Source organism: Bacillus rossius, chromosome 15, assembly GCF_032445375.1.
Source record: "Bacillus rossius redtenbacheri isolate Brsri chromosome 15, Brsri_v3, whole genome shotgun sequence".
NCBI lineage: Eukaryota > Metazoa > Arthropoda > Insecta > Phasmatodea > Bacillidae > Bacillus > Bacillus rossius.
The window spans coordinates 8162152-8181709 of NC_086342.1; the positions used below are offsets into that span (position 1 = coordinate 8162152).

General features: G+C 38.6%; 1 protein-coding gene and 1 long non-coding RNA gene across 3 annotated transcripts in view; both read left to right on the forward strand.

Annotated features, from left to right (window-relative positions):
• The first annotated feature begins 1903 nt into the window (after positions 1 to 1903).
• On the forward strand, positions 1904 to 12353 carry LOC134539533 (uncharacterized). Of its 2 annotated transcripts, none has more exons than XR_010076325.1 (3): positions 1904 to 6030; positions 7307 to 7371; positions 12266 to 12353. It is a non-coding gene; the product is annotated as an uncharacterized LOC134539533 (long non-coding RNA). The 2 variants fall into 2 exon arrangements; XR_010076326.1 differs by lacking the exon at positions 12266 to 12353 and adding an exon at positions 9216 to 9267.
• An 8-nt stretch (positions 12354 to 12361) lies between these two features.
• Positions 12362 to 19558, forward strand: part of LOC134539532 (uncharacterized) — a 57904-nt gene continuing 50707 nt past the window's right edge. The window contains exons 1-3 of the mRNA XM_063381635.1: positions 12362 to 12439; positions 15194 to 15339; positions 17833 to 18048. The gene's annotated coding sequence lies outside the window, so the exon portion shown is untranslated. The remainder of the gene's footprint in view (positions 12440 to 15193; positions 15340 to 17832; positions 18049 to 19558) is intronic.

The window sequence follows — 19558 nt, forward strand, 5'->3', positions numbered from 1 at the left end:
TAAAAGCGCTTGTGTAAAATACACTTCCAACCTTATGCACCCTGTTGTGCTTCTGGCCAGAGGCCAAAATTGAAGAAGACACAAGCATAATGAATTGTATCTGTGCGCTTATCTCACAAAGCTGTTTCCACTGTCAAATCTTTTTTTATAGTACAGTAAACTCCCGGTATATCGCGCCCCGATTGATCGCGGAATCGGGTATATCGCGGGTCAAACCATGTCCCCCAGTCAGAAATGAATAATAATAATGGAATAAATGGTTGACAGCCGATTAGGATAATTTTGCGTTGTAACTAACAAACTAAGCATCGGGCAGAAAAAAGCCTAGGCGTAGAAAATGTCCGCAGTAAAATTCTAAACAAGATATCTCCGTACATTATTCCTCTATCTTGTAGGGTTTTCAAATTATGGTCCAATCCAGCCCAGTGATATTTTCTGAAACACTAGTTCTTAACGTCGCTTTATCTCACAAATGAAGCATCGGACAGGGGACCTGATAAAGCCCACCTTCCAGCGACATTGTCCAGCGTGACTCGGCTGGGGATTGATGTTGGATAGGCTTGGTTGTCGGCAAGCGCTGGGTAGGGAGAGGCGAGCCGAGAATATGGAGAGAGGTAGAGATTAGAGCGGGCAGAAACTTGTCGAGGGGGAGTGGGGGAGGGAATGTGTTCACGCAGCACACAGGCAGAGCATGAGTCACTTGACTGAGCAGCGTCCCTGCGTACAAGGCAAAATCAGGTAGTCCGGTGTTTAAAATTCCACTCCAGAATCTTAATTGGTACTTTACTGGACATCTGTATATAAATGTTTTGTTACAACTTAAACCTACAGACGTAATATTATTGGGTAATTCATTGTATTATACAAGTTCATCTTTTTACTTTGGTATAATGTTTTAACATTAAATAGTAAAGTAAATCGGCTAGCGTATTTTTAATCTTTGCCCAGGAATTCCCAGTGGTCCAATATTTACTTGAACCATACTGTACCACTTTTGCCGTGAGGTAGTAAACAAGTCCCGGAAATGTTTATGTGTAGCGGTCTCCCGACCTTTAAACAGAGGCTGGGGAATATAACACTTGCCGATCCGAGCCACACACACTCAGCAACTCGACACAGCTTTTGGTGAAATAAGTAAAGACAAAGTTTAACACGGTTTTTAATACGGTGTCACTGATTGCGCTAAAATTAAATTGGCGCAATTTTTGTTTCCCACATGTGACCATTTATAATTTACTGTAAGCATGGGTAATAAAGTTTAACCACTTGACACGAAAGACGATTCTTTATTTTTTATTGTACGAATGCTAGAATCGTTTTTTTCCTGTATCTGCGGCCTGCTTCTACAAAAGACAAGCTATCTGTAAGTAAATCTAGAATTTTTATTTTGTCAATCAAACTCGGTACTTTGCGATTCATATTCGGTTTGAAGTATCACTACGGCCTTTCTTTTTAGAAGACTTTGACCACAGAATCGTGTGTAACCGCACACACTGCGCTTACTTTGTTACGGACACTGACGAAGCAGATACTGTGGCTAACACCACGAGACTGGCAGCAGCAGCTTGTGTGCCGCACATGTGTATGGCGGCGTGTGGCGCGCTCGTAGGCCGTGCGACAAACTGTGCGCGGCACGCGGAAAAATAAAAACAATTCAACATTTAATATTTATCTTTAAAATTTATTATTTTTATTTTTTCACCCGTGTTTAGTGGAAACTGCGGATGCAAAGTCCGCACAAAGGCGGGCCGTCTATACTGTGCGTGCTTGCCGACCTATTAGAACACAGGCGGTGTTTTATGCCTTTTGACCTTGGTCACATCGAAACATCGCGGTTATGCAACAACGCGGGTAAAAGTTATGTCCCCCGACAACCGCGTTAAATAGGGAGTGTACTGTACTTACATCATTATCAATGGCAAATAAGTAAAAAAAAATTTTTTTTCTTTGGTGTTATGTTATAGGACTTCTCTGTTTCTCTTCTAATAATAATTATTTCTCGCTGGTGGCAGTAAGGACTGGCGTGAATAAGAGTAGGCTTTGTACATGAGAGCAAAACTACGTTCGGCCAGGCCAGTGGTAAATGGGCGTAGGGACGGAATAATTGGATCAAGACTGGGGAGGAGAAAATCAACTCTCCACATTTCACTGCTCATAAAATGTTTGGTTTGCATTCGCGAGCGCAGATGGTCCTCAGTGGTAGGTCTGACTGTATCGTCGAACTACCATACATTTACATACCTGCTGCATCTATGACTTTTAAACTCAAAAAATTTCAAGGACTGATGTAATTATTTTTGAACTCAAAAATTTTGTCATGTTTAGAAGTTCTGCAAATATATTGAAAGACAATTTGAATGTGAAAATTGTTAAAACAGAATAGGTTGTCGCTAGTCAGTGTAAATGTATGTATCAATCAGGGGCAAACACACAGATAATATCTTTCCCCCTCCCCCCCTGAAGTTATTTTATGTGTTTGTTTCTGGTGTACAGACATTAGAAAGACACATTTATTAATAAATTTCCTGACATGTAATGTAAAATATGTAGCAAATTATGTTGGACAGCATCCACCTCAAACAAATTAATAAACAGTACAAATTATTATGCACTTTAAAGCTGAAGCTGATAAAATGGCCCTTGAGTTGTTAAGTATATTCCAAGCACTTTCAAGGTGTGTGGGAGTCCTGAACTCAGGTAAGGACAAAGATTGTTTTTCAGATTATATTGTAATGTTATATATGGTATATAATGGTATATTATATTGTAATATTAATATTGTAATGGTAAAAATTTATTAATTTAAATATGAAATTTGTTTGAGTGATGAATAAGAAATTAATTAAAGATTTGTGCTTGGGGGGGTGGAACCCCTAACCCCCCCTCCCCTGTCTAAGCCCCTGATCTTGAGAAGTTTTCAAATTGTGTGGTTTTTTTTTTGAAGCTTTGCTCACTATGAGCACCCAAGTAGGACTGCCCTTTATAATTACAGTTTTACATTGCATAGGAATATATATTAACATTTTATTTTTTTTACTTTTAAAGTGAAACTTCTTTACTGAGAAGGCTGCAATTTTCAAGTTACTTAAATGACACTCGCATTAGGAAAATACCTGCGTAGTTAGATACGTAGTGGGGGAACCGGTAGGGCGTGAGAGTGCGTCAGCAGCGACGCCTGCGCTAGCAGTCGAATGGGAATATGGCAAAAGGAGGGGAGGATATGTACGTAGCGTAGCATGCTGTATGCTAGTTGTAATGGCTGGAAGGGGAAAGGTAGAAATGATGCAGCAGTGGTGCTATTGAAGTATCGCAACGCTGCTTGTGTTTGTCTACTCCTCAATTTTCGTAATTGCTTACGATTAATGCTACCATTTTTTTTTTTTGAGATCATTCTTGCATCCCTACTATTCTCAGTTACCGTATTACCTCTTGTTCAATCAAAAGTTTCGCTTCTGTCACGTAGACTCCATGCACAGACCTATCATTTTAATCTCATGTACATACTTCCTTTTTTCAGTAAACTGGATTTTAAAAAGTAACTAGGTACTGTGGAAACAAAAGACAGTTAATAGATAGATAGATATTTTTTTACAGCTGCGTTTATTTTGTGGATGTGCGGTGGTAATTCTTCAGCTTTTTTTTCCTTCTGTTATAGATTTTGCTAGTTATTACTCCGTGTGAATTTTCGTAATATGCCATATTTTGTCGAGTATCTCGAAAAATAAGAAATTCGAGCCCCTGGGAATCATGCAACCCTTCCCCTTGCCCTGGACGGGCCCTTGTGTGAATCCTACCTATCTGTAGCATTTCATCTTATTTTTACTTTATTTTTATTTGACAAAAGGGGTGAAATGCTGCAGGTAGACGGGTGTGTGCACCAAGATTGCCTAAAACACAGTATGTCAGATTTGCGATAACCTTGGGTTAGTTTGTACAACGGCACACATACGGAGAGACCCGAACCAAATATCGTAGTAGAAAACTACAATATTTGCTACGACAGTGTTGATCTCTTTGAGCCATACAATCAATAGAGGCCAAATGATTGGCTGGATGGCTGCAGTGATAGCCATGTTTATATTCTAAATACGTTAAAATTGTTTCAAGTACAAGAACATCTTTTTTATAATATAACTTTGTCGTTTATTTTTATTATATATAAAAATTCTGCTCGTGCTATGATCTCGAAGGATAATCTATTTTTTAAAATGTATTAATATTTCGTACCCTTGAAATGCAATCTCATTGGTTATCGGTTGCCATTTGTTATGTTTCAGGAGTTGTTTACACGATCCTTCTCCGTTACCGTGCCGTCGTAGAACGGACATAAGTTATTTCTTTGTTAGTAGTATGATTATCATTTTGTAAAAACGATCTAATCCGGCACGTTATGGACCAAGGCCGTGCCGAATGAGCGATTTTGCAGCAATAGCGAACACCAATGTACATGTAGTTTCAACGGTAAAACCAAAGAAACTTTGAAAAATAATCTGCTACGTTTATGTAATCGAAGAGTTTGTTCGTTAAGAGGTTTTTTTTCCATTCAAATGTTGGCCGATTTGTTAGTGAAACATTGATACATAATTTATTTTTTAGCAGTATGTTCAAATGAATCGATATTTTTGGAGGGCGTAAATAACGTCTATCATCGCCAAAACGTGGCCAGCACGAAGTACATTTTTAGAAACCTATTGCAAAATAATCAATGTTTTATTCTTAAAAATAATTTTTAATAGCAATATGTCTTCCATATTGAAAAATACCACAGAAGGGCATAGACATAGAACAATAAGGCACTGTTTGAATGCAAGGGAGATTATACTAGTGAGCGTGGGTGGAGTATTATACCAGATAATCGATCGGTGCCGGATTACAGAATAATCCCAACGTAATAGTGTTGGATGAAAGGGCGTCGACTGCATTACGAATATGTCTTATTTTATATAGTAATTTTCACTTGATTTACAAGTTTCTATGTATTCAAGACGGAATTTTAAAAACGCGCCTGAGTTTGTTAAATAATCAGTTTTTTTTAACTACTTCCTCCCAGAAAAAAAGGGCCACAATAATAAATCAATACAAATATTAGTCATACTTTTGAACGTTTCTCCAACAATACTTATTTTTTCACTCATCCATGTATTATTTCGCGCCACCAATACAAATCCTAGATAGGTACTGTGTTCTGGCCTCTGACTGGCTAGTCACGATCAACATTAAAGTTAATTCTACTAGTAGAACTAACCTTAACAACATCAAACGCATGGATTATTTTACAAAAAAAAAAAAAAAAATTCAAGTACCCTTTGAATTTAATGAACTGTCGTAAGCATTTGTATCGTGTGTCTTTTGAATAAACGTCATTCAGCACACTTTTGCCTACACTGCCCTTCAAGGGAAGCCTTCATTTCACAGACGAAAGAGCCACACCCGAAGTACCCCGAAGTTCATGCTCGCTTTTTTGATTTTACAGTATCTTTAATGTAGCTATCCTAACCAAATCAACCGTCCACAATGTTTTAAAGTATTTATAATGTAGCTAACGTAACCTAATTGACCATTAGTTATCATGAGTTACAATGAACAAAAACAAAAAAAACCGAAGATGCACGATCGGGCGTTTGGCTCTCCCGCCTGTGAAAATAATGGCTTCCCGCCCTTCAAGGCTTCCTTCCAAGGAGTATGGTCCCTTCACACACTTCGCTATGCGTGCGTGTCTGGCTGCAAGTCTGGCTGCAGCGCGCAAGCTAGGGAAAAAAAAAAAAAAAATGTTATCGAACTCCTGCGGCACGTGCCGCTACAGTGTTTCCATGGCAACCCGTCGACCAATACCAACAGGTTCATAAATATATATAGTTAAATTGGGCATCGGACAGCGGCCTTTTATGTAAATATTTTTACCTCCGGCGAGTGATGTGGTGGCATGGCTCAAAGTAATGTAGGCTCTTTTTGTCAAATGTTCAACGATGATACCTGGTTTTGGACTATTTATGGCATCAGGCTACAGCTGCAACAGTCCCCAACTGTCAGGTAGGTGTGCCAAACTTCACAATTTAAACTAAACAAATGTGAATTAAGGTTTTTTTTTGGAACAGAATGATGAGGAGGTGTTGAGATCTCAAAATACTTTATACAGTAGAACCTTGATTAACTGGGGAAATTTGGGGGGGGGGGGGGCTAGGTCAACACGAATAAGCAAAAATAATGGATAATCGAATTCAAATGAATTTATGTTATGCAGTACTGCAAAATCTCGTAAGTAATTTGTACAAAACAAATGTACAAGTATTACAGACACTAATGATCCATTCGTTTCTATTTTTAATACATAGTTTTTAGTTTTATTCTTTTCTTGTCCCATCCCTAATGAATTTGCGGGCTTGATTACCCTCCACCCCCCCCCCCCCAAAAAAAAAATAATTTAAGTTTAGAATCTGGTTAACCAAATGCCCGGTTAATCAGGTCACGGATAATTTTGGATCTACTGTATTTTAAAATCAAACTTTACAAAATATTTATTTTTACTGACCAAAAGAAAAATTTTTTTTACGAAATACGTTACCTAATGTGCTTAAAAAAAATACTTTTTCTTCTGAGGATGTGAACCTACTGATTTTCAGTTTTCAATGATTCCCAAAATCAACCCAGGCAAATGCTGAGAATAAACTTATAACCACCGATTACTTTCCCGAAAATGAATTAATGAAATTTTGATCAGTTGTTTTGTTTCATTATCAAATCAAAACCAGTTTTATTTTGTACTGTTATTTTTTTTATCGTAAAAACAATTAAATATAACACAATTTACTTTATAGCATTAGCTAAAGCAAATAATAATTGAAATGAGGAAAAGAAAAGTTTTTAGTTTTTCTGAAATTATAACTAGCGCATTAGCCTACATAATCACACTTAGTTACAATTAGCAATAGAAAGGTGCACATATGTTATTTTCTAGCCTCCGGTGTTAATTATTTAATTTGTAAGTTTTATAACATGCATCACTAGACATTAAAATCTTGCCTCGCTGGACTGTAGAAGGCAAGGAATATGATGACAAATACACACGGTGATCTAGCATGCCAAAACACGATTAAATGCTCATTTTCATTTTTCCAGGGAATGCGTTGGATTGGCAAAGAGTGTCTTTAGTTTTATGACATTTCCTTTCGAATTGGCATGTTGTCTTTTTTTTTTTTTTTTTTTTTTCTGTTCATGGGGCGGAGGCCAAAACTAAATTGTAGTTCTAAATTTAATGAAGAAACCTTGAACTGGTGCGATGATGGAGCACCCCTGATTCTGTTCGCAGGACTGATGGTGCTGCTGTGTGTAGGCGGAGTGGTCGTCTGTCAGCTGACGTGCCCAGAAATGACGGTGAGTTTCCTAGTCGAGGTTAAGTACTTGCAGAGCCGAGGAGGAGTGTGTGTAAGCGTGGGCGTCGCAACCGGGAGGGACGGGGGGGGGGGGGGGGGGGACACGTCCCCCCCCAATAATAAAAGTCTTCAATTTTGTGCCCTCCAATAATATATTTAGTTTCATTGTTTCTCCTGATGTTTAAATTAATGATTTTGTGTGGATACAGCACCAGCAGATATGTTAACTGTGTTTTTACAAATTTGTTCTCTGAAAATATTTTTTATAAAAAAATAAATTATATAGTGCAACCAACTATAATTAGAATATTTAGGAAAGAAAAATGCCCAAAAACCACCTTTTTGCACCTTCAAACCCCAAATTTTCTCGGACTTTTTTTCCAGGGGATGGATATTCCTCAAACATCTAAATCAATTGAAGTCCCCCCCAAAAAATATATCCTTGCGTTGCCCATGGTGTATGTGCTGGTTTGCGAACTGGTTTGAACAACAGATAAATAAGATTTGTTTCCGGGTACTCATGTATGGATACAGTCCATCGTAAATTTTGGTATCACATAGCCAAATGTGTACATGAACAGGAAAGTATCTAAAAAAAAAGGGAGGGGGGTTATGGGGGGGGGGGATCCTGTCCCGTTTGCTGGGTTAGAAGGGCACTGGATGGCCAGACAAATTTTTTTGAAGACTTCAAAAAGTGTGAAATAAAATTTTGATTTAATAATAACTTTACCTACAACATCACCATTATCGATAACCATGTTTTCAATAGAGATCTTTATTGCTCAGATTATAGTGAGTTATTTTAACTAAAAATGTTACTCATGATAGTAATGGATAATAAAAAAAATTATGCCTGGTACGTTCATGGCTTCTTTTAGTGGTGTGGAGGGAGAGAGAGAAAGAGAGAAGTCACAATTTCTGCTCCGGGCGAAGGAAAGCCTAGATCAGTCCCAGTATATGTACATATGTTAAGTGGTGTATTCAGCTCCTATCCAAAAGAAAGGCACTAAATAATACAATAAGTGTGACTGTAGACTTTTCATTCCCAACATTTATTGACCATAAATAAATAAATAAATAAATATATATATATATATATATATATATATATATATATATATATATATATAAAATAATACTATTTACCCTCTCCAAATTTAATATCATTTTTGTAGGTTTCTTTAAAATTTACCCATTTAGTTCATTGCATGTTTAGTTGTTTTTTAACTCATTATAAATTTTAAACCTTCCAGTAGATCAATAATTGTAACAATACCTTTTTCCCTTGTATCTTTCAGATTTAGAATTGATAATATGAATTTGCCTGATACCACCAGTTTATATACACCTTTGTATCTGTCTGAATTTATATTTCTAATGTGCCCCACACCCTGGTTTAACAGTTTATTAAATTTAAAATGTGAAAGGCAACATATTTAACTATCAAAACATAAATGACCTAATTTTTAAAGGAACTTTCTTGCGAGTTGCTTAAGAAATAGACACATTTGTTTGTTTCACATAAATATAGATCATTTTCAAGTGACTGAACAACAAAAAAAAAATTAATTAAATTGATTGTGCTTCTTTAGATAAGTATCAAGTGCTATCTCTCAATACAATTTCAACAGTATTTCGCAATGAATCAATGTCAAAGAAGCCTTGTTATTTGCTCTTGTTGCATCATTGTCACATTTACACTAGACCGTTACAAATGTATTTTTTTAACGTAGGTATTTTTTTAAAGAATTATTTTCAGTATAGATAAAAACAGATGATTTTTGTCACAAAAATTTTTTCTTCGAGCTCTTGGTTTAGTTTTGGTTGTTATTATTCGGAATGCAGCAACCCACCCCATGCGATGGATCAAGTTCGTCCGGAGCATTCATTAACTTGTAAGTATTTCACCTGTGGAGTTTCTTTACGTTCAGGCTTTCTCTATAATCCTTATTTGCTTACTTCATTCCCTTGTCATTGTCATTACCTGGGGCAGCTTCAGGGGCCTGGGCTAGTCGGGCAACGTGCAGAGTTGCCTACTTCATTTCCTTGTCATTGTCATTACCTGGGGCAGCTTCAGGGGCCTGGGCTAGTCGGGCAACGTGCAGAGTTGCTTACTTCATTCCCTTGTCATTGTCATTACCTGGGGCAGCTTCAGGGGCCTGGGCTAGTCGGGCAACGTGCAGAGTTGCTTACTTCATTCCCTTGCCATTGTCATTACCTGGGGCAGCTTCAGGGACCTGGGCTAGTCGGGCAACGTGCAGAGTTGCTTACTTCATTCCCTTGCCATTGTCATTACCTGGGGCAGCTTCAGGGGCCTGGGCTAGTCGGGCAACGTGCAGAGTTGCTTACTTCATTCCCTTGCCATTGTCATTACCTGGGGCAGCTTCAGGGACCTGGGCTAGTCGGGCAACGGCCCAGGGCCACGCTACTATCCAGACCCCACACCACAGATGGCAGCTCCATCACTAACACATTTCCGTTCCGTGCGACTTCCGTTCCACTAACAAAATTGCTCCCACCAAATGCAGTGTACCGAGAGCCAAGATGTTACACGTCAGAAATTGACTCTTAAGTATACTAACTGTATTTCTTAAAGGATACATTAATAAATGCACTGCTTTGTGTTGATATTTGTGATTTGTGACTGATTCACGCTTGTCTTATCTGCAGCAGTCAGTGTCTTAACACCAGGGGCGAAGCCGGGGGGGGGGGGGGGGGGTTAGGGGTTCAAAACCCCCCCCCCCCCCTTAGCACCAAAGTTTTAATTAATTTCTTATTCATCACTCAAACAAATTTCATATTAAAATTAATAAAAATTTTACCATTACAATATTTAAATTTAAGTACCGAAACCTGCTAAAATAGCACAATTTTACACCTTTAATACAGGTGGGGGGGGGGGGGGGGGGGCATGCTTCTTAACACCCTCCATACGCAAATCCTGGCTACGCCACTGCTTAACACACCCAGAAAATCTACAAATATGTGCTCTGTGTCAACAGGGACACTTAAATAAAAAAAAATTAAAAGAGTCAGTACAAAAAAAATGAATCTGTTCAAAATTGGAGTAAATCTCCTGCCAGATGTAGGGTCAAGGTCATGATGGTCAAGAGGTCAGATCAGTCGCCTCCCGATGGTCGCAAACCCAGACTTCACAAGCGAGAAACGCTGCGAACATTTCAGTAACTCATTGGGTTTTCTCGGGGTGCTCCCGTACTCCCCAAGCATTCATTCCGCCTATGCACCTTTCACATCACTCCACCCCTCATTTCTGATTACCATAATGTCGACAAGATGGTTAATCACAATTGGTTAGTTTGTTCGTTCATTCATTCTAGCACTCATTTATTAATAACTAGCTGTTCCGGCCACGCGTTGCTGTACTTAGTCTGGTTAAATGGAAAAGAAAGAAAAGAGAAAGAACACATTTATAAGAAGTTTAATTTCACAATTTCCTAAGTGAAACTTCTTTGGTTGCAGTGAGAGTAAAATTTAAATTACAATCTCAAGGCTTAATTTTATATGCAATGTTTTTGCGAAAAATTGTTTCGAAACATTCCTGACACCAAAGAGATGTAAAGAGAGCACTTAAGAGTTGAGAACGTTGAAGCCCAAAATCCAGATACATTCACATTTAATATATTTTAGAATGATAAAGTAGCTACAAATGCAACACTGCATTTCACAGCAACCAAAGAAGATATATAAAGACTTAAGGTTTGGTCTTACACGCCATCTTGGATTATTTCATCTCCTTCTCATTTATTTTATTCGAGAGCTTTTTTTTTTTGATCATGAATGGCTGTCTTCCATTTAATGTTTCATCTTAAAGAATTACCACCAGATATTTACTATGTGTTATAAAATAAATGTAAATGACACATAAGTGTTCAAAATGAAGAGTTACATTTACCTTTAAGGTTAATGAAATATCTGTTAAGAAAACTTTGTGGCCGAAAAACAAGTGCAAGCAGGAGAGCTATTGGAAAAAAATTCCATGGAATAATATCTCGATTGATAGCAATGACAAGGAAATGAAATAACCCTTGTAGAACAGGGACGTCGGAACAGGGGGGGCAGCAGGGGCGAGTCGCCCCCGTACTGTTATGCATGGGGGGGGGGGGGGGGCCGAGAGTAGCATTTCGCCCCCCTTCTTTTCCCAGAATAAATGTCTGGTCCTAGCAGTATTTTTCTCGACCAGATATTTTAATCCATATATAATACATACTACGTCATCAAATTCTTGGAATGGTATATTTAATATTTTGTTTCGGAGACTCATTAAATAGCACAATTTTGCATCTAAAATTCCAAATTTTTCTCGCTCTAAGAGTGAGGTAAGTGTGATACGTCGTTTCGCCCCCCCCCCCCCCCCCCCCCCCAACTCATGAAAATGTTCCGACGTCCCTGTTGTAGATTGATTGTAAGGCGAAGCCTCAAACAGTGGACGATTGTGGTAAAGAAAAACTTGGCAAAAAAAAAAAGAGGAGAGTGGAATGGAAGAAGTAACAGCTCGAACATAAAGTAAGATAGTGCAATGGGATGATTAGAGACCTGCAAAATTCGCCGATTCATTCGTGATAGGCTAGAATTCAAACACATATACCTCTTACATAATTTTGCTATTGGCCTAACTGTTCATCTGGACGAATCTCAACCAGTTATAAACCCTCAACCAAAGAAGTATCGAATCACAGACAAACCAGCTGAGACGACTTACAAGTCGGCAGCCAATGAACTTGCGTTATTTTCCCGAGTGTACAGGGGTATGTGCAGTCTATCCAGTGTACAGGGGTATGTGCAGTCTATCCTGAAGACCATCGAACCCGCGAATTTTGCAGGTCTCTAGGGATGAGGTTTCGGGATGAAGCGAGACAGCGTGACTGCCCTGGCAGGTGCGGGGAGTGCGTGGGAGGCGGCACAGGGCGAGACCCTGGGGACGGCCTGGACCGGTGCGGGGGTGTGCCGGGGGGCAGACCTCTGCGTGGGCTGCGACGGCCAGCCGGGCAGCGGCACCGCCGTCGACAGCTGTGGCAGCTGCCTGCCCCTGCACTCGCCCGGCTGGAACAGTGAGTCACAACGCTCGCGAGTAAGGCCTGTTCCACAACGACACGGAAACGGAACAGACGAAAACGGAGTATTGTTCCGTCCCGTCCGTATTTTTCTCGTTCCGCAACACACGGACCCGTAAGAAAACTTGGCCAATGAGGAAGAGCGTGTGTGACGTAACTGAAAGCTACGAGTACCAAGTGAACTACTTGTTAAATCGAAATGTATGTATGTTTGTTAACTTGGTAATGTAGTAAGTCGATTATTATTATTTTTTTTTTGCGTTGGTGGCGGTGGTAAAGTAGTCCTTCTCCGTCTTGTCATATATAGCAGGTATATCTTTAACCATGACCGTTTCCGTGTCATTGTGGAACGGGCCTTAAGCAAAGTAAAAGAGCTGAGGGATTGGTCTCAAAACACACATAAAATTCTGCTCAAATGAACAGTACCGGTGCCGGAAGTCACAAAAGTTTGATTTCCGGCATTTTTTTTTTTTTGACCACACCACTGAGCAGTGGCGGATCCGGAGGTTCGCCTCGGAGGGGGGGGGGGGGGGGGGGGGGGGGGCACTCCAGGATTTCAGAGCAGCCAGCGAAAAAAAATGTCTTAAAATTACTAAATTTGTATTTTTTGATCTACTCACACTACACATAACATCCAACCGCCAGATTTTATGATTCTACAAGAAATTTGTTAACTATGTTAAAATATTTTGTTGGTGTCAGAAACAATCATTTTTTGTCGGCAATATTAATGTAGCAGACAACTGGTTTTTCGGGGGGGGGGGGGGGGGACACTTGCCCCTGGTGCCCCCCCTTGAATCCGCCACTGACTTCAGTGTATAGTCACACATGTAATACAAAAATTTAAGTAATGTAAAAATTAAATTTGAAAAGGCTTTATCTTTCTAACAAAAATTTTCATATTCCTGCAAATATTTGATCTGTTTTGTATTACACTTAATTTTTCTTATCTATGTGTATAAAATAGGATGTGGGTATGTATTTCGTTGATAAACTCCGACACCATTTGACCGATTGTCATGAAAGTGAGCAAATCACTGTTTTTTTCACGGAGAAGGTTTTTATGCTATCCATTTTTTTTGTAACTCGTCATTTAATGGTGCTGCAGCGCATCAACTTCTAAACCGTTCAACCAATCACCATGGGTGAACATAAAATCATACGTCATAGACATACAAACAGCTATTGTGTTTTATTTATCTATATCCACCACACTGTCATATAGCCTTGTCCATTTTGCTTTAACGTGTGGACAATATATAACCCTGCGTTCAGCCCGGGCAATGTCAGCTAGTTACATATAAAAAAAAATATATTTTAAAAAAACTAAAAAAAAAAAAAGAGCTTTAATTATTGTGTGAACTAAAAATAAAAAAAACCAATAATCTTTAAATTTAGGTAATTTATTTAACAGAGACAGAGTTACTATGTTTTCTTCTTTTATTTTCATAATGACCCTATTCTAGTGTGTTGAGTGCTTGATATCAGTTGTCTTCAATTTTATACCGTTAATGTCTAATCATTAGCCATTTATCTTAAACTATGTAACTATGTTTACTAGGTAGTTGTGAGGCACCCGTTGTAAAATGATGAATGTAACAAACTCTTTAATTTAATATATTAATTCAACATTTCAAAAGGACACTGTGCCCTCATGCATATAATCTTTGTGCCACGGAATCGACAGCAATGCCAGGAGGAACAGGTTAGCAAGGAAACAGAATTCATGCAGCGTTGCAGAGTCAGTGTCAGTGGGTCAGATATGAGCATATTTGTATCAAGAAAATTATATTAATTAATTTTTTCTTTTTGAAAAATTACATGCTTTTATTTTTCCTTGGAAAAATTTCTAGGGATGTGCGAATCCTTGATTTTCAGTTCGGTTCGAATCTGATTCAAATCCCTAGCAATATTTGAGATATGAATCCGATTCCGAATATTAAGCACAGAATAATTAAAAATAACTGATTATTTTAAAAATAATGTGTGTTCTCTTTTTTCTAACTGTAACTACTGGCAATTATTTATTACACTGAGATTGAAATGTTTATAATTATGTAAACTTAATTAATAATAAACACTTTAAAATATGAAAACCAATACATACTCGATTCTCCAACTCAATTGTAATAAATTGCACGCCACAGGCAAATCTCAGTTTTATAAACGTTTCAGCAAACAAAACCATTTTTTTCTCCAATAAATAGCCGAGATTTTTTTTTTCTTGTAGGTATGTAATTGTTTTTAGTTTATAGTTTGCTGTACGACGAAATTCGTAATTATAGTTTAAGCTCTTCGAAATCTCAAAATCCTTTTAATGTCACTGTGTGTTAATTATTTAATTTACATATTTTTCTTTGATACATCACATTATAAATACTTAACGTAATAGTAGCCTAATTTTATTTTTCACTGCTAGTTTTTTTTTGAGAGTATTAAATTGATTTACAACTTTCGTGAATACTCGTAATAGTGTTCGAATCCACGTACGTACAACGATTTCCGGGTTCGGGTGATTGTGGATTCGAACCGTACCCGAAAATATGGGGTATAATGGTGCTGCAGCGCATCAACTTCTAAACCGTACAACCGATCACCACGGGTGAACATAAAATCATACGTCATGGACATACAAACGGCTATTGTGCGCACATCCCTAAGAATTTTCCCTGCTCGCGTGTGCACGCACGCCCCGGTGTGAACGGACAGGGACCGGCTGAGGGGTGTGTTGTGTGTGTGGTTTGCACGCAGACTGCACGAGGATCACGAGTGCCTGGCCCAGGCTGCTGGACCGGGCCGACGGTCTGGAGGACACCGTGAACCTGCGGGGCGCCGGACTCAGCCCGGAGGCCCTGGGGGAGGTCACCTGCTCCCTCGCCCCCCTCGCCGGCTCTCTGGTCAGGCCTATCCCCCGCCCTACCCCCTGGCATCCCCGTGCAGACGCAAGATACATTACTGTTGGACGTGCGCCATCGCAGTTTTGCACTTTTTTGTCGTGGAAAAAATTCAGAAAATCAATCAATGAATAAAAATATAAAGATAAGAATTCACAGAAAGCAGCTGATTCGGTCTTGTTTTCTGTGAATTTTTTATCTTTATATTTTTATTTATTAATTTATTGATTTTCGGAATTTTTCCACGACAAACAGTGCAATACTGCAATGGTGTACGTATGTCCGAAAAGCTGCATTTAATTAAGATTCCCCACATTGCATGAATCATTTAAAGAACAAAATACATATTACGTTCAACTGCCTGTCTGTTGCTTCTGCATGCATGGAACCGCGGCGAACGGTAGCCGATGGAATTGAACTTCGAGATGATGAAAAATTAATTTAATTAAATTTTTTTTCTCTTGAGAACTGAGGAAAAAAAAATACATTAAGGATTTATATACAGGATGCATCTGAATTCAACCAAAAAAACTTCAGCTGCAGGTTCATTATGAAAAAAATAATTTTAAAACATCTATAAGACTTTTGGTCTTAAGTGGTTCCCAAGTGTGGTATACGTCTTTGAAGTTGTGGCTAAACAGCATTTTTATTGTAAATAATGGATTAAGTATTTAAGACGGAACACGTAGTTTTCTGGATTATGTTTAATTGGATGAAGTTCTACAACCACCACAAATTTTATTGCTGTCACAGAATTATTTCATTGAAATAATTGGGAGTAATACCTTGATTTTCCATTAATGATGTAGACATAAATCAAGTTATAATACTATTTTTTGAAGTAGTAATGTGAATTTTTAAATAACCACTAAGTTAAACATTCCAGTAAATTAATTTACTTTCATTTCAGAGGGTTTGTGTTTATACCTCAGAACTTTCCTTTTTTTTTTTTTTTTTTTTGATACCAGTGACTTGATTTTAAGCATTAAAATTATATTTCTCGACAACTTCATGCAATTGATACTGCCTCCTTGCATTTCCCATTTTGGCAGTAACAGTTTATTTATTAGTTTCAATAGCTTCATACACTCTCGTGACACATATAACATCAATATGATTGCAACAGGAAAACGTAGAATACGAAACTGTAGAAAATGATAATAAGTAAGAACAAATTTAATTGAAATGGTAAACTTACAATAAACACCCAGATTAGTAACCCCAAACAAAAAAAAAAGGATGTATATAACTAAATACCAAAAAAATAGTTTTATTGGATATGTTCATATTTTAAATGAAAAATAAATTTAACCGGGGGTAGAAATAGTTAAAAGTGCACAATGCAATCCTGGAAATAAATAAATTTTCAAGAATTTTTATACTTTTAACAACAATTTTACATTATGTATTAAACTGACATAATCTAACCATCTTATTAGTTTCACATATGTGAAGAAAAAAAACCAAAGCCGCTCTAATTGTGTACTATTTGGGTTGTACTCTGTTAGGTTAATTGAATTAATATTACTTGAGGTCAGTGGATATAAGTTTCCCCTAGGAGTAAAGTATTAAAAAGGACAATTGGATAGTGTTGTTTCATGGAGTTCGAAAATGCATAAAGTATGAACATGAAAGAATGGAAATTCTCTTCTCCCCCTTTCTCCTGAGGTGCCTCACACTGTGTGATGTGACGAGCATAAAAAAAAATAACTAAGCAGCTCAGATTGTGTATTATTTGGGAGTCTTACTGAGTTAGGTTAATTAAATTAATAGAATAGAAGTTTCCCCCTAGAAGTAAAGTATTAAAAGGACAGTCGGATAGTGTTGTTTCATGGAGTTGAGAAATGCATACATGTAACTTAGGTTCACACCTCATAAATTTTATCAATACTCTGCCAGGCATTTAATGCCGTTAGGGCGTTATCCTGGTTAGGAGATAGATGGGTCTTTTACATGCCTGACACTTACTAGTGCCAGACATGGGTTCCGAGAACCGGGAAATAGATTCGCCAATTCAAATCGCAGCATGTTACTGGAGAGCGCCCGGCTAGGTCGAGAGGTTGAGGAGACCCAATCCCAACTTCGGCCCCACCGACCCGCCCCCAGCCCCGCCGTAGACCCCCAGACCACCTACAGAGCCAGCCCCCTCCCCCCCTCTCTGTGGATTTTGAGCAGCTCCGTCACGGAACCATACCTCTCACATCCCTGGGACCCCTCGGTCACCCAGTTGCTCGTGATCCAGCCGAGGCCTGTCCAACCTCTACTATCTCAGCAGGCTAGTACCCGGGCTTAAGTAGCCCAACACTTCCACTCGTCAGCAGGGCGAGGACCCCTCGGAGTGTTCTCCGTGCATAGGGGGACCACTACCACCACATTTCCTACTCCAGTCCTGATCCTGAGCCATTAGAGGAAATGAGAAATGCATCCAGGATGAAGATGAAAGAGTTCCTCCGGAGGTGTCTGTGACTGAGGTGACTGTGTGGCGTGGCGCGGCAGCCGGTGAGCGTGCGCAAGACGCTGGTGGAGGACGGCATCATCGAGCTGCTGGTGGAGCTGTCTCCCCGGGACGGCACGTACGAGGTGCGCTGCGCGTCGAGCGCGCTGGGTGACATCCCGGCCGCGGACGGGCTGTCGGTGGCTGTGGTGGACAGCCGTAGCCTCGACATCAGCCGGGTCACCCCGAGCGCCGTGCTCGCCGGCCAGCCGTTCAAGGTCGGCGCTGCGACCTGTCTCGCGCTCACGGTTGCCAGCTTGCTAGCATTTAAAATATTATTTTATATGCCTCCTTTAACTATAGTAATTTTACTATCAGTTGATTTTTCTCAAGACCATAAACGAGTGTCATTAATAGGGAATACATTTCGCGAATACATTTCGTGTCAAGGTATTTCACGAAACACTGCACTGTAGCCTTTTTCTTAGAGTCATGGCAAATTGTGAGGGTGCAGCAGTACGGGTGACCACATTCTCATTGGCCCCATCAAGAGCGGGACGACACCTCTCCCCGACCTCAGCCAATAACCACAGGAGGAAAGCTACACAGTATTTTGTGAAATACCTTGACACGAAATGTATTCGCGAAATACAGGTGTCCCTAGTCATTAATAAATAGAGATCAGATTTTATGGTTTTATTTTCAGGCAAAATTTTGTTTTTAAAATAAGTAGTTGTTGGTGTTATTGTTTTTTACGAACTGTGTTTATTCATAAAGATACGTAGCACCATTTTCAACAAATACGACACTTACTTCTTCAATGATAATTTACTTTACCTAAACAGTGTCATTTCGACTGATACGTGATGCACTTTTACAGTATAATAATAATATGTAATAAGCATGTAAACTACTGAGAACAATACACATAAAAATGATATATGTACCAATGTTGTTATGTAAAAATTAGTTACGAATAACAGTTGCAATATAAAAAAAACGTAAATTTTTCCAATCTATTTAGTACATACATTTTGGTACTAACTCCATGCTAAATAATTAATATTAATTGAATTTAATATACTAAAAAAATTATGTTTTTGTATTCAAAATTGAGTTTTGATGAAATATGCTAATTAATGTCATTTTTTTTTATGCATTTCGGTGCCCCTTGGTGTGTTAACTTACAATGAGTCTCCATGGCACGAAGTACGACAAATTTCAGACCAAGCCACGTACAGTGGGAGCAAGACTTTTGACACGCCATTGTTGTCTTCCTGTGTGATTGCTGGAGATCCAAACAGCCTCCGTGTCGATCACTGTGGAACATGACTTTATGATTTACCTAAAGGTTGGACCACTACCCAGAAGTTGCACTTTTACTTAGTAGTATTAGAACATTCCTTACGTTATACAGCTAACATAATATGTATTCACTAAAGAACTTCTGCTGCAAGAAATCAGAATTTTTTCCAAACCAGCTAGGAGCTATTATAATCATGTAGCCAATTCGTATATACATATTTTTTTTCTCATCATCACTGACGATGCAAAGTCTCGTATGTTATAATTTGTAAGATTTTCAGGAGTTTGAAGAATCTTTATGTAAAAAGAACTCATTTTGCTAGAAAAATTGTTTCCTTAGTACATACTGTCATACATGCTGTTGTTCTTGGTTGCATTACTGCTCTGCTGGCATTTATATTTAATTCAAAGTTTATCGTTACTGCCAGTTAATTTTTTTCTGTTTTCTAGCAGATTAAAATTCCGATAAAAAAAAAAGTTTTA